At 38.3% G+C, this 15982-nt stretch overlaps 1 protein-coding gene across 39 annotated transcripts in view; it reads right to left on the bottom strand.

Annotated features, from left to right (window-relative positions):
* LOC122973552 (receptor-type tyrosine-protein phosphatase delta-like) overlaps positions 1–15982 on the bottom strand; it is a 370064-nt gene that overhangs the window by 208779 nt on the left and 145303 nt on the right. For all 39 annotated transcript variants that reach the window (XM_044341149.1, XM_044341155.1, XM_044341152.1 and 36 more), the window contains exon 7: positions 6910–6953. The gene's annotated coding sequence lies outside the window, so the exon portion shown is untranslated. The remainder of the gene's footprint in view (positions 1–6909; positions 6954–15982) is intronic.

Below are 15982 nucleotides of genomic sequence, written 5' to 3'. Positions count from 1 at the left end.
AATTGATGGCAAACACCCAATAGACTTTGGAACAGCCATCAAGGCCCTAATAGAGTTTACTTTGTGTATAGTTGAGACACGTAGCTCCTCACTTTGCCTTCACATAATGTAGAAAAAGACTCTGACGAGACAAACAATCACAGTGTTTTTTAAAACCATCAGATTTGTCATCAAATTGTTGTAGGAAAGGGTCACAGCTTTTGAAGACCACATCCAGGGCTGTATTGTGAGAGCAGCATATTGACTATTGCTTTTACTATAATAGCTATTGACCTCTGCATCAGCGAGGATCTGCTGATATCTGCAGTCCTTGAAACCTCACTGAGTTCAAACATGAAAAGTTTCTACTCCAATCACTGTAGGTCTACATTGATACAAAAGACTGCTGAGCACTTAAAAGGGAATAAAATATGTGCAGTGGTGAATGTGATATCAGCTGAATCTGATTTTGATTGATAGACCCTTTGGGGCCATGTGAGGTGCATGACGGACAGAGTCAAGAATGAATTTGCCAACTAATGATCCTTTCCGTTTTTGAATTATGTTTAACCTGGGTATCCAAGATACTGTGACAGCAAGAATAAAAGAGTGGAAGTGTGAGTGGAATTGGAATGCCAATCAAGCCAAAAACAAACCCTGTACACTACAGCACATATTTAATTATTTGCATTTGAAAGCAAAGAAATAATTAACTTCATTACACACTGTGTTTAAATACAGTATAAACAAAGGTGCTGTATACTTCTATTTATAGCCTTAGATGCTGAGTTAGTATGCAATGAATTGACTTCAGTGGTAAATCAGCTCATTTAATGTGTCAACTGTGCTCACTTGCCTGCACACGAACACATGCGCGCACACACATAATACATAAGCACTTGTGGGAAGCAAAGGGTCAAGTGGTTTTCAATGCATGCTATGAAAAGTCCTGATGCTAGCTTAAATTTCCTGATGTGTTCTTTTTATTTGCATACCGAGTGCTGCCTCAGCCGGCTCCTATTGTCAGGGCTTTCTATTTGAATGTCAACACTATTATTACAGCAGGTGATGCAACAGCAGGTGTCTCTCTGCCTGTCTGTCTCGTATCCTCTGTCTGTCTTTGTGCCTCTCTCTCAGCCTCTCCTGCTTTCCTTCCCTCGGTTTTGTTTAACAGCTATCATTATGTGTCTGCCAAATGGAATCCACTTGCAATCCACTTTTGCTACTCTTTGCAAGCGTCTCTATTTTTCTAGGCTTGACATTGTACCACTCTTTCCCTCTCACTCTGACTGTAATAGGTGAAACTGAGAAAGCACCTTGTTGCTGTCTTTCCTCTCTTTTCCTATTGTTTACTGCCCAAACCCTGACAGTGTTGCTTCTGACTAGCTTGGGAAAAATGGACACTCTGACATTTCTCACCCTGAATTGTGGCAGCGCATGGTTTTACTAGTAAACACTGTTCATTACTGCCTTGACAGCTGATGATCAAGTTTCAATCCCCCTGCACCTGCCTCTGCCAAGACTGCACACAAACAGGACTTTCTTACTTCAAAATGTTCAGTGCGATCAAAGCTGAGAGGCTCTGTTTTTTTTTTTTTTTCTTATTCTTTGCTCTTCTGTCTCCTTGTCCTTACTTTCAACCATGTAATCAAGTGCACTTTATTGCTGTCATGTCTGCATAGGTCTGACTATGTTTTCAACTGAGTCTTCACCGATGTTAAGAGACTTGAGACTGAGGAAAAAAAACATCAGGACAGTGTGAATGGGAAGAAAAAAATAACAAATGACCATTTAGAACAAAGAGGCAAAATATAAAGTTTAGAAAAAAGTAGCTATATAGTTGTTTAATAAGGGAGCTCTCTGAAAAGTACTGTAGCAATAAAGGTTAAAACAGTATGTCTGCCACATTTGTCACTAAAATATAAAATGCACAATATGAGGTTGGCATCACCAAATATTCTGTTAAAAGCAGTGGAGATTGAATGAGTCATTCATTTGGATCTATCTGTGAGTCAGGAAGCTTTCCATTTGAATTCATTGGGAAATGTTTTATGGGCTTGTAAAATGAAATAGTAAAGCTCTAAAAATGTATTTCATATCTACACATTGGATGATTAAGACTCTGGCTGCAATTATGATAATATTGTAAAAGGGTTGTTCTTATATTGTACAAAGAATACAATTTCTCAGGTCAAGTGATTCTGTACTTCCCTGTTCAAACAGGATGCTTAATTCATTTGCTAATTCATGGAGGCATTGCTTTTTCAGTTTGTTCAGTATACCATTTTAAGTCAGCATAGATTTGGCAAGCAGTCTTTAATGAATCTGAAGTGGTTTGGATTGCTCAGAGACTATCATTCCTTCATGATTTACAAGAGGGAGTAAGGTGATTTCATTTCCTTATAAATTTTAATCAACCCTTCCACTGAGGTGCACAGCTGTTTGCTATGCTTACAGGAACACGGAAGATCTCTGTGTGCTAAACATGGACCAAATGATCTGCAGGTGAAGGCAATTTTAGGGAGTTTTTAGTTAACAGTCATTAAAATATTCCTTGTTCATATGAGATCAAATTGAGAGATTGTACGAATATGGCTACATCAAGATGTGTGTCAAAGTCAGTGAAAATAGGACGTAGTCTTGTTGTGGATACGTAGTTTCTTATCCAGCTTTGAAAAATATAATAATAGGCTGAGGAGGAAAGATGATGGTCAAGATTTATATTAAGATATGCGATTTTACGTTAATGATTAATAGATCCAATTGGAACCAGCAATACAAGAGAGCTCAGAATTAAATACAATACAAATCAACATTTGGGTTGTTGTGGTTCCCCTATAGAGGGACAGAAGATTCTTGATACATTTTAACCTATCAAAGAGTAAAACCAAATTAAAGTTGTCTACATATTTACTATTGAGATGTGCAGTATGGTGACAAGTGAGAATTATTTTCTGAAAGTTTATTGTCCTGTAGTTTGGAAACAAAGTTGGGTCCTCAGATTTCAACATGGTAGTAGTCCAAGAGAATTTCTAGAAGCAAAGATTAGCAACTTAGATTGCTGACAAGATTGCTAAATAGTTACCGCTCCAGAAGCAACAGACATGTTGACTTGTGCAGTCTTTGTACCAGAAATAGTAATTTCAGTGGAAAAGTGGTTCTTGTATTCACTATTTAATGGTTTCTATATTGCAAATTCTCTTACAGTAATCAATCTGCACATTGATTTACAGCCTAATTTAATACCCCCATTAACAAATGTTATTTGATATCTGGATGATGCTTTTCCTTTTGGTACAGATTATTAACCATGGATGTAGACAACAGTATTAACAGTCTGTATTGTATCTGTACTGTATTAAGGTTACAATACAATGATCACTAGTAATAAAACCTGTAATATGTTGAACCCTTTGAGCAGCTTTGTTACTGTAGCAAGTACAAAGCTGATGTATTTGTTTGGCAGCAGTTGCAGATGAGCAGTTCACATAAGTTGTTTAAAGGTCATGATGAATTAATCTAATGAACCAGAAAATTTTTGTGAGAGTTAATTATGGGAATGATAGATTTATGGGTGAGTTTTGAGATTTAAATAATAGATGTGACCATGAATCTCTTGCCGGCAGGCATGCTTGATGTAACCGATAACCAATCAAGGGAATGCACTGTTGAAGTCATCTGTAGCCAAACATAATTCAGGGTACATGTATGTGCTTGGTATGGTCAGAGAGTGTGTGAATGTTTAGAAAAAATGCTCACATTAGATTTCTTTTAATATTTTCAATGGCAGTGGTTTTGATAATAGACATATAAGAATGGATAACAGTTGCTCAGGAGACTGGTGTACTTGCACCTCTGCAATATTCAAATTAGAAAGATTGGATTTGAGCATAATGAAGGGTCTTCTATAATATGGAATATAAGATGAATTTTCTTTAATAATAATGTGGAACATGCATATATATATATATATATATATATATATATATATATATATATATAATATGTGTACGTGTGTGTGTGTGTGTGTATGCTGTCATTTTATCTTTAGCATCATTGGCTGGCCTTACACCATCCCTAACACAATTCAGATTTATTACATTACATTTACCAAGAACATACAGTAATCAAAGTACATATGCAGTATATATAAAGAATTCAACAAGTTATTTCATTTAAAATTAGCTCAGATTATGTCCATATTTTCTCATAGTTTTACTTGATCCTTTATGTCCAACCTGTGCCTACGCAATAAATGTCTGACACATGAGTCTCATCCCTGTAGAGATACAGAATTCATTTTGGCACAACTAAGCATTTTAATATGATTTCCACTAATATAATTCATATTGGCAAAATTTCCAGTTCAGCGGCTGAATATTCTCATATCCGTTGGGACTGGGAACGGCACTTTTACTTCCCAAAGAGGCAACAGCAATATTGCATGTCTTCTGAGTTTATGCAAAGCATCTCCCATTTTCCTCCAACAGCACTCACTCAGAGCAGCCATGGCAAATATCATTAAATGCCCTGCTAACACCCTACCCCCTCGACACACACACATACTGTATACAAACAAACAGGCGTACAAACCCCCCCTCTCCCTTCACTCTACCCATACTCATTTTTCCCCTTCTTTTCTTTTTTTTTTTTCCCTGGCTATCACTCAGTGGCAGTGCAAGAGGGAAAGAGAGTGCATTGATCTGCCAAAGTGAGCAGCCATTTCACAGGGAGAGTCTACACGGCGCCCCTGTCCCTGAATGGGAATTGCTCATTTTACCTGGCCGCCTTGCCTATAGTAGACTAGTGGGAAGCCCCACTGGAGAGGGACAGAGGGAGGGAGTGCAGGAGTCAGGGCCCTGGTCAGGGCTTGGCAGGCGGCAGATAAGAGCTCCTCATGCTGCTCCTGCATGCACTTACCGAATGCTGCTGCAGCTCAGCCTCTCTCTCTCTCTCTCTCTTTCTCTCTCTCTCTCTTTCACACACACACACACACACACGCAAATACACATAGCTTTTCTCCGCACATGTGAGGCACTAATAATAACTTTGGCGTTCTGGTGAGTCAGCCTTCTTTCCTCAGGCAAGGATAAAAGTAAAACATGGTGCCTTTATTGAGTCTGAAATCACTAACTGTGGAATTCCCAGAACAGGGCTTTAGCTCAGCCTGTATTCCATTCACTGCCAAGATGCCATGTGTCCACAAGATCTAATATTGTGTCCAAAGCAGGTGCTCATAGTCTGATAAACAAGCAAATAAACTATTTATGGCATTCACATGGACATCGTACAGTAAAGGAAATATGTGTTTTTGTATATCAAAAGCTGAAGATCTTGGCTCATTTGCATATCAATATGAATTGTCATTTTTAGATTTCATTTCCAGCTCTTCAAAATTATGTTTATTTGCTGCTAATTTGTTTTTGACAAGTATACATTGGAGGAAATGTAATTGATTATGTTCACTGGGAAAAGACTGTGGTTTCAGTGAATGTGAATAAAGTAAACTTGTACTTTAAGTCACTTTTGACTTTTTCCAATATTTGACCATAAAAACATGATCATGCTTTAGTTGCTGCTAGCAGATTTTATATTTAAAAAGCTGACATTGCAGGGAAAACAAATAATATGTTGTTGGTGAGCCATTAGTGTATTACCTGAAACTCAGTAGACGTAATCACAAGATAGAAATTTCACTGACACAATGCTGGTGAATGGAATTTGCCAAAGCTATGTGTCCTTGTAACTCTGAATAGCCTTCATAGTTCATACTTTGTGAACAATTTCAATTCAATAAGTGCAAAAAATAAAATTCCATACACTTCCTCTTTATTGGGGCGGAGCCATACAGAGCCCCCCAAAGACAAACTCCTGAAAAAGTTTAATTTTATTATAATTTTTTTTATAATCTCATTCAATCTCATAACTCGTGTTATCAAAAATAAAATTAAATTTTGAGGACTTCAGGGGCTTCATGAAGGTAGGAAGGTCAGAGACAGACAAATCTAAACCAAAACAAGCTGTTTTCATGGCTCTTCTCTGTGGCATTTGAATGGTACATGAGACATTGTGTGACTTAATTTGTTATGTGTTTGCTTCAGAATGTGTGTTTTGAATACACCACGAATTTTATATTTTTGTAGATTTCATGGTGCATTTCTCAAAGATATAATGTGAATTGAATCTGTCTATACCAAACTTCCCTTGCATATAAGTTGAGCCCTTCAGACCTCCGGTATCTGACTCACCTTTCCATGCCTTACCCCCTGCCCCCTCCATCTCCCCATCCTTCATATGTCCGAAACACATTCCATCCAGCCACTTCATTCCCCCACTTCATCCTTCACATGTTCTCAAATTTATTTCTCTCTATCTCTCTAGCCTGGTCAGCCCACTTTCCTCCCTCCATCTAGCCTATCTCTCTGCTGCTCTCCTTGCTCAGTGACAGTCTCATCACACTCTATCAATCAGGCTTGTGAGGCCTGGGCGCAGTGCAGCACAGCATCACACAGTCCTAGTCTGGTCCCATCAGTGCCAGTCAGTCTCCCTCACTCTCTCAGTCACTTTAAAAAGGTTTAGGTTGCCAGATATAGTCTGTTTCCCCCGCCCTGTCACAGGTCAGGAGATGGAGGGGGGGGGGGGGGGGGGGGGGGTGAGGGGGTCCAGCTGGAGTCGAGATTCAGCTTAGCGCTGAATTTGATATCGCTTGACATATTCTCTGGCCTGTCTCAACACTCAAAACAGGCAGTTCCTCTTTTAAACAAAGACAGATACTCGGACAGATGATCAGCGCGAACTCTTTGGTGATAAATGTGAAAACCAGCACCCTTGATGTGTCGTACGAAATTTAAGCAAATGGGAAATGATGCAAAACAGAGGTCAGAACAGGTCCTGTTCTCAGCTCATCAGCTATTCTTTTCAGATTCTTACCTGCCGCAGGCCTCATCCTGTGGTTGACGTCTCAGGAAAGAGAACTGCATAAATGAGAAAGACAGACAGGAGCAGGATGAATAGCTTATTCAGTCTTCGTATGCGGAGTATAGACTGAGCATCTGCACAATTCTATGCATTTATCACCCCGCGTGTAACTATCTCTTAACATCAAGGAATGCTCAATAAACGTAAAGCAAAAATTACTTTTACTGTCTTTGCAATAAAAAAAGAACTAATTAGTTATTTTATTAAAAACTGTTAAGTACAGAATACTTGTTTTGCAACCAAATTCTAGTTGAAGGAACAGAAAATTGCATGTGCAGCAGAGAATGACTTAACCACAGTTATCGATTGGCTTTGTGAATGATAATGAAAACAAGTGTAATTACATTTTCCTTTAAGTAGCACAACAAATTAGGCTCGTGAGTTATTCTGCAAGCAAAAGAGAAAAAAAAAACAACAAAAAAAATAAAACACTGTCTTGCATTTAATGTACTGGGAAGATTTTCTCAGGCTATATTCTTGCTAAAATGCATTAGCAGATGCTGCTGTGCCCATATAAGCCTGTGGACTAATATTCTTGTAAATGATTAGCTACTTATTTAACCAAGAGGGAGAAATGTGCTTTGGGTGGTTACACCAAAAAGGCGTTGGGGGGATAAACATGTTTATTTTTATTTTTATTTATTTATTTAATTTTTTTTTTGCTACACTGTGTGAGCTTTAATTTGACTCATTATCTTTTAAAACGTTATTGTAGGGGCTTTGTGGCAGTGGAATGAGATGATTAGCGATGATGATTATGAATGTCATGATTACAGTAGTCTCTGCCCAGAACTTCTCATTCCTGTTAATTCAGAGTCCATTTTCTGTGTGAATGTAGTTGGCTGATTTCTATGTAAAACAGAAACCGATGATATTTAGTTGCATTAAAGGGTCTTCACGGACGTTAATATTAAATCACTTCTTTAGAGCTCTGGGGTCCTAACGTGTAAATGACAGGGGGACATACTTATCCAGGTGAGGATATGGTTTAACCTGACTTCATCAACAGTGTGTTTTGCTGAGTTCCGTGTTATCTGGGTTCTCCCTATACACCCTGTTCATGCTAATGAATCCACAAATTAAATTGTAGAACAGAGGAATATTAGGGCGCCTGCCGTTTTGATGTGGTGAGGAATATTCAATTAGGCCGGATTTGTGAGAAAGTGACAAGAAAGCTATCGCACGGGAGCCCCTGTCTGCAGCAGCCATATTTCATTACACAGCACCAAAGCTTAGGAGGCAATCAAGCATATTTAGCCATCATCGTCTCGCCCCCCCAAAGCAATTATTACTCCCCAGTTTTTTACTGTGCTTTGCCATGGGGAAAATGAACCGCAGTACTTATCAGCTCAATGCATACACAAGTGACTGGGGTAGAGGACATGTAGGTGTGCATACATGTGTGTGTGTGTGTGCAAGAGAGGGCATGTGCGGATGCTTGTGTTTACGTTTTGAGGTGTTGTTGGAGGGGGGAGGGGGGGGGTTGTTTTGGAGCTGACCACTGGTGAGAAATAGGTTAGCTTGTTGAATCCCATTAGCTCCGTAACATCAGCACATTTAGGGTCAGCAGGCGGAGCGATGGAAGATACAGAGATAACCATAAACATGTCACCAAAAATGCATTGTTATTTGCATTCATATTGGAAAGAGCCAAATTGATGTGGGGTCAAACAGGGAAGGTGAGGGTTTATGACCTGTGCATAGCTCTGCTGTCAGCAGCTCTGATCTATCGGACCGGCCAGCCTTGTCAGGCTTTACGCCTGATTATATTATCATGGCTGACGATCAATGTGAATGAATGATCGTTCATCCGCAAAGGGGAATGAATAAAGCAGAATGCAAACAGTACATTCTTTAGTAATACAGTGAATGAAAATGCATTTCCCATCATCATGAAGTCATCTAGTTAAGTGATGCACTGCATGCCAGTGCAACACAAAACACTTTCAAAATACTTTGGCTGTGTCTTGCCCTTTAATGCAGTCTGTGTTTTTTTTAAAAAAAAAAAAAATTATCTAGCAGTAATAGAGAGAAGCAGCAAAACTGTGAAATAAAAAAAAAAACAAACATACTTCACTATTCTGTGGGTTTTGAGCAGCTAATGTGCACTCATTTGGGTGGCACAGCCGCCAACTGCAGCATTAGTCCCCATCTGGGGACTTGTGTTTTGGTGAAAGTGCTTCTCCATTTGTGAGACTCTTCAGTTCTGGGCATCCTCCCCAAACCCATAACTCAATGTCCCTCTATCACTCCCATGCGACTGGCTGTCATAATCATCAGCATTATGCTACCTCAATGGGCCTGATTTACAAGTCTGGACATGGCACCAGCTCTGCGCCAAGAGGTAAACATTAGGCTGTTTGCTACCGCCAAGCCTATTTCACCCTACTGCATTTAATGGGGTGAGAGACCGATATTCATAACAGAAAAGTAGTTTTTCAGATCTATGATTTGTATACAAGACTCCATATGAAGCCCTTAAAAGGGTCTCAAACATTAATTTAGATTTATTTCTGTGGTTAAATGTGTATAAAAACACGTATCTACTGTGTGATTTAGGATGCAGTGTAGTATAGATGAATGCATGCATCTTTTAGGTTCAAGCATTTTTTGATTAGGGACTGTATGAAAATTATTGGGGTGGAAGGAGGTCAAAATGAGATTTATGTATTTGTTTTTGCTGGAGAGTGTAAGGGAGGGTTTTTTATTTTCTCAACCCATATTTGTATTTCAACTCAGCCTTCCCTTGCAAGATTTATTGTAGAAAAAAAGATGATCACATAGTTATAAATCATTCCCTCCAGGAAAGTGTGATTTTGCGATCGCAGTAATTAATTCAAGAAATCTGCGAAACGTTTAAGAGAGCTCGCAGTTTTGTCAAATGACCGCAACTTTTCCACATGAAATGGCCAGATCAACAGACTGCATGTGATTGGACCAGTTGTCTTATTTGGTGTCATGGTAACTCATGTCATTGCGGTGCGCATTCAGCGAAGATTCAGGTGCGCATTCAGGTGGAAGATGGACAAATCTCACCTGCCAACAAAAATTACTGCCATAGACATAATATAAAACATATGTCCCAAATGTTCCCAAATGAGGTTTGCATTAAGTTAGTCAGAAGAATACAAGGTGATGTGTTGTTAAGACAGCAAAGACAGACATAACCTACCTCACACATAAAAATGAGCACTTTGGAAATGAAACTATATTTGTAATATGTAAATTGATTCAATAGATTTAATAGCTTTATTGACTGATTTTATTTGGTGCTAATGTTGAGGTGAAAGTTCATTTAATATATCATGAAAGGAACTCAAGTACAGTATTTGGTTCTCATGTTCATAAAATAAAATTAATTAATCATTTCAGTGCTAATTTTTATTAATTAGCACTGAAATATAGTTGTTTCTGTGGTATGCGGTATGCTTTTTATTGAAGGAAGTGATTACATATGACTCTCCATAGGTAGTAGTTTAAAAAAAAAATCAAAGAAAAGTTATCTTCCTTTGCTTGCAATTTTCCTCAATTCCTGCAATTTTACAGCAAAAAAAAAAGCAATTTTTGAAAAATGCCACTACAAACTGAAGCATTTTTGGCCACAATAATCACAAAAAAAGTCAAATCCTGGAGAGACTGATAAATGATGATGTGCAATGGCTTTTAGATTTGCACAGCAGCCCTGTCCTTATTTGCCCATCATAATCAACTGGTAGCTTTTAGGGCCGATTTGTCAATTTAACAAAGAATCTTTTTGGATACAAGTGATTAAACATTATCTCCAGTAATAGTTGTTCCCACCGTCACAAAAAGGAAAAGTAATGTTTCATAATAGGTTAACCCATAAAGTATTTCACTTATTAGGTGTCTGTAATAACTGTTTGCTTAGTGCTCTTTATTAAAGATATAGTGACTAGAATACCTACCATTGTTTATGTCTGCCATAATGCCATCATTTTAAATGCAAGATTATCTTTCAGTGAAGATATTATGGTTCAATTAGGATACACTGTCAGTACTTATTTTTGACATGTTGGGGGAGGGTGTTGGAGGTCATTTCTATTTTTTTTTTTTTTTTTTTTTAAGAGTCACCCCCCACCCCAGTAATTTTCATACAGATACAGTCCCTTATTCCTGCCATATATTTGTATAAGTTTCTTTATTTTTTCAAATTGACAGTACCCTGATATTTAGTTTAAAATAAAATATAGTATATTTTATTCCCTCTGCATATGCCATAACCAGACAGTCTCACAGTGCTGTAAATGTTGAAATATAGTGTATTTTATGGAATAATGATGTATCTTGTAGTATGTCTTTGGGCTCTGATCATACTTTCTTCACCTTGAGGCAGCACCTGGCCCTTTCCCTAACCCTCTCACTTATTCTGTAATATTATATTAGCCCATATTCAGCCACATATTGTGCCTGTTAAATGATAGGCCACATAAATCAATTTTTATATATACACACACAATAACAGTTATATGCGGCTTCCAAACCTCCTGCTGATAGCTGCCATTTCTTATCACTCCAGTTGAATATAGCACCATTATGAAGGCACTTTTGCTTGCTGTCTAAATGGAGACTAAGAGAGGGAATGCATTTATGTTCAAATTACTTAAGCTGCCTACCAAGCTCTTTGTAGAGCTGCATGGTTATAACAATTTACTGAAAGGAAAAAGAAATCTTGCACAGTGGAAAAACAGTCCTGATGAAAGAGAATCACCTATATTCCTGCGGATTTTACTCATTACTGCTATTCTTGAGTTCACATGTATGGTATTTTGCACAAACTCATGCTGGTAAATATAATCAAGAAGCCTGCACAAAAATGTATGCACCATCCTTACAACTTCAGGAGAGGGAGAGTAATAAAATTCTTAATGCAATGTGCAGATTCCTATCTCTGACAGAGCACATGAATACACTCTCTCCCGCTTTCTTTTACTTTATAATTTTGTCTCTCAAGAAATAGGAAGTGTAATTCTGCCATCTGCGGCATTAATTTGAAATGTCTAATACATGAGCTAATCAAGCATGTTTATTTTTCCTCTTGTTGAGTTGTAGGCTTTAACATTTGCGAGGAAATGCGCACCCCGTAGTTAATGAACGAAGCTGAAATGAGCTTTCATAACTGTGAAGTGAAATCACAGAAAATGCAGAGCACATATCCTCCATCTCTTTTGCTCATAAGGTTCCAGCAACAGATAATTTGATTTTTCTCCAAATGGCATCAAGTATAGGTGTTACGATAGTAGGGAGGGCCCACTGGCAGACAGCGTGATGTTGTGAGACCGTTTGATAGACAACAGCACAGCAGGAGAAAAGAAGAGAGGAAGTGGGATTCAGGACTACAGAACCAAGAGACACTTTCTCTTTCACTCTCTTGCTCCCAACTGCTCCCAGTGCCAGAGACACGGGCCGCTGCACAGACAGATGGCGAGGAGGTGTGTGCGTGCGTGTGCGTGTATGCGAACGGTGGGTGGTGACGACATTCGGCTTTGTACGAGTGTGAGAGATGGAGCGGGAGAAATATAAGGGGGGGGGGAACATGATGAAGAGGAAAACACTGCAGAGGTGTGTGTGTGTGTGTGAGCGGTGAGTTCCTCATGCAGGCATTAATCCATGTGCTCTTTTTTTTTTTCTTTTTTATTCCACATCCAAATAGCTTGTGTACTTCATTACGGCAGCAATAAAAGTTAATTTGTGCTGTCACTTTGCGTTCACCCGTCATACTGCGCAGGGAAGACGTCGCAAGTAAGGGACCTCTCCTGATGACGAGTCACACCTAATAGAAGAACTGTGGGAGTGTGGAGGACGTGGGTCGAAAGATTCTGTATTGACAGACTGCCATCTACTGGATTTTATTGTAATTTCAATAAATACTATATCTTCACCACAACTCCCCTTGCATAGAGTATATGAATACATGTATTTCCATTCAGTAACTGTGATTGACTGTAATTGAGTAAGCTTTATACACATATCTAAAACTTGAACAGTGGAATACAAACAGATAATTTACTCTGAATGGTTGTTATACATGTCGTTTTTTTAAGACTTTTTGGTCTCAAGAGAAAATAAGCGTTTATCTTTTTCATTATACAGTTCTGTATACAGGGTTAAGAAATTGACCGGAGTATTTTGAAATGAATGTAAATAAAATCCACAGTCTTAAATTAATGAAATGTCTCGTTTGTTAAATTAGTTAAATTTACACATGTATATGTATTCTTAGATGATGTTATGTCGACCTGCAGTTTTTTGAGCAAGAGTAGAAACTTTGTGTCAGGAGTAAAAATCAAGCAAGAGTCCCTTGGTATATAGCATCAAATTCATGAGACTACAGCAAACCGTAGCGAATGGAAGCCAATCACTAAAATGACAGAGGTGAATCACACTGCCTCACAGGGAGTCATTTAGTCGACTCTTGGAGGGCAAATGGTGATGCACAGCACCATCTTGTGGCTATATTAAACAGAGTGAAAGTTGACATTGCACCACATAGGGCTGAAAAATACAGTAAGTGAGATAAATTAAATAAATCTGAGGCTGCTATAATTTGACAGTTCATACTGCAGAAACAGCCCGGCCTTTAAAGTTCCCTTAAACTAAAGGAGATGTACTCTTTCATTCCTTTTTGAGGATTGTAATCAGTAAGTATGCACAGGTTTTAATTGGATGGATCATAACGCTTGCTTCTACCATGATAACATTTGTCATAAATGTTTGCGCTAAGATATGAAATGAGAAACGATGTAATTAATCATGTCCAGTAGCAATAACGAATGCTACTTTTGCTCCATTAGCGTGTGTTCTTTTTTGTGTATGCCTGCATGCACATGCACTCGCAATTGTGTGCTTGAGAGTGAGATTATATATTTCAAAAGGCACCAGAAACATTACCTGTCACACGACTAATGAGCCGCCGGTGTGCCGTTAACGGTCATGAAATATGCACCAGACTTAAATACCTCATACATAGTGCCTTGAGACAAATCCGTGCATTTCATTAAACACACGCGGCAGCTGCAAAATTATTCCTCCTTTGCGGGGAAAATAAAATTAATTTTCTATGCTTGTTTCCTCATAATCACAATAGCAACATACTGTTAAAGAATTAGCGGTTTTATTGCAGCAAATTGGGGGAAGGCTGTACAATTGGACACACAACACATCCCCTGAATAACTCTGCTGATTCAAAGTCACAGAGCACACACTGTAGAAGAATGTACTGCATTTAAGTAGTTAATTTGGAGGTTATCATAGGTTGTCACTAATCATTTAATATTGTCCTTTTTTTTTGTATTTTACTGATCTACTATGGCCAGTACTTCAATCTCTAATCCTGTCTGTTTGTGGCTTAGTAGAGATTCACCCTGGGAAACCGCTAGTTGCTATCTGACATGAAACAGATTTGATCCATTTTCCAGAGCATATCTGTCCTTTTCAGACAGGCGGTTTTCAAAAGAAATATGTCAGCAGTCTGGGGATTATGCTTTTTTGCTAATCACCAAAAGACCCAACCTGCCCGACATTTCTTTGGTTTGACAATACAGTGTGTCGAGCAAAAGTCCTTACCCATTTAGATGCTTATTTTGATCTTCTTTTATTCTCATTGTGTTGGTACAATCAGATGTATTAACCATTAACTTCATGCTCCGCTGAGTTACATAATTATCTTACGCAAATGAAAAGTGATTTAGCAGAAGAAAAAAAAAAAAAAAAAAAAAAAAAAAGATGGACTCATTTCGCAACCTTGCTCTACTGATGTTGAGCGAATAGACTCATCATCATTCATCCAGTTTTCTCTTCTAAGAGTGAGCATGAGGAGTTGGCGCCGTTTACTCTGTTGGGGGATAAACCATCTATCAAAGCATCCTGGAGGTGAATATTGTGGTAAACATTTTCACTCTGTCTTGTCTCCTGGAAAAAAAAAAGCCCCAAAACACACTCAAGTCCATGTGTTCACTGAGGAAAAGTATAAAATTATGTTATTGGAATACGTGTAAGGTATTGGCTGCATTGTACACATGTTTGAAGAGTTTTCTTGCCCTGACTCAAGCCTCACAGGCAATTCTTACTCCCTTTGCGTGTGTGTGTGTGTGTGTTTTTCTAACTGGCTGCTGTTGAGCGCACTCAAGTGTAAGCACACAACATGTGGGATGAGTGTGATGGATTCCTGGTATCGTTGGTAGTTATTTGTGGTGTGCTTATAACCACAATTCCCCAGCCACAGCTTATTGCAGGGTGAAGCTGAGCGAGATATACTCTGAAGCTGGCATAAAGCCACTGGACTTTGTAATAATTCATCGGCCAAAAAGCCCTCCATGTACTCACTGTACAATATTTATACCCCGCTGAATGTATTTTCTCAGCTACATCATCGCACAGGCCCAGGGCAGGGATTTTCTCCTCAGAGAGCAGGCTTTAATATTTCAGACTTTAGTTAAATATGGGAAACAATCCCATGAATTTCTCCCATGATCACATTTTGTCTGCTTAGAATGATGTATGTGGGTTCCTGCCTGTTTCTGTTTTTAAACTTGTGTTTTTATTGCTTGAATGTAATCCTGTGTTTATATTTTAAACTATCTAGTTTATTCATCTGGCTGCCAGACTTCATTAGACATGACTTTAGGGATGCAAACAATAATCTGGGTGCCTCTACAATGAAAGTACTATTTTTTTTAATCTATCTTATATTATTTATATCTATTATATTATCTGTCACTATCTTATTAGCATGTCCTGATAGTCTATTTTATTCTATCTGCTTTACCCAACCTAATCCTTTAATCAACCTAATACCCAACCCAATCCAGTCTCAGACTCTCAGTGGAGTTTATGTCTGTTGTTTGTCTGGTTTCTTCTCGGTTCCTTTCTTCTTCTTCTTTCTTTTTTTTGTCTTTGTGTTGTTTCATTACTAATTTATATTCTCCTTCCTCAGAGAGGCTTCACATAAAATGTGAATGCTGCAAAATATGTTTTAATCCATCGCAGAGGAGAGTTAATAAAAAAG

Source organism: Thunnus albacares, chromosome 22 (genome assembly GCF_914725855.1).
Source record: "Thunnus albacares chromosome 22, fThuAlb1.1, whole genome shotgun sequence".
Lineage (NCBI taxonomy): Eukaryota > Metazoa > Chordata > Actinopteri > Scombriformes > Scombridae > Thunnus > Thunnus albacares.
This window is presented reverse-complemented; position numbering and strand designations above follow the sequence as displayed.